Source organism: Otolemur garnettii, unplaced genomic scaffold (genome assembly GCF_000181295.1).
Source record: "Otolemur garnettii isolate 467f Iridium unplaced genomic scaffold, OtoGar3 scaffold00009, whole genome shotgun sequence".
NCBI classification, from domain to species: Eukaryota; Metazoa; Chordata; class Mammalia; order Primates; family Galagidae; genus Otolemur; species Otolemur garnettii.
The window spans coordinates 13143889-13144375 of NW_003852404.1; positions in this window are offsets into that span (position 1 = coordinate 13143889).

Consider the following 487-nt stretch of genomic DNA (forward strand, 5'->3'; position numbering starts at 1 on the left):
AGAAAATACTCCCTAACTTATTCTATGTATTACGTAGACATCAATCAGGGTTACACTGATACCAAAACCAGACAAACACAAAACAGAAAAAGAACACGATAGTCCAATATTGCTGATGAACATAGATGCAAAAGTCTTCAACAACATAATAGCAAACCAAATTCAACAACACATTAAAAAGATTATTCATAATAATAGAGTAGAATTTATTCCAGAATGCAAGAATGTTTCAACATACACAAATTAATCTAGATGACATATCATATCAACAGAATGAAACACAAAATCATATGAACATTTCAGTTGATGATGAAAAATAATTAGATAAAATTCAACACTACTTCATTTAAAAAAAACAAAAACTCCCAAATATACTGGGTAGAGAAAAAATATATCTCAGGATGACAAAATCATATGACACAAACCCACAATTAATTTAATACTAAATGAGGACATTGGAAAGTTTTCATTTTTTAGTTTCATACCC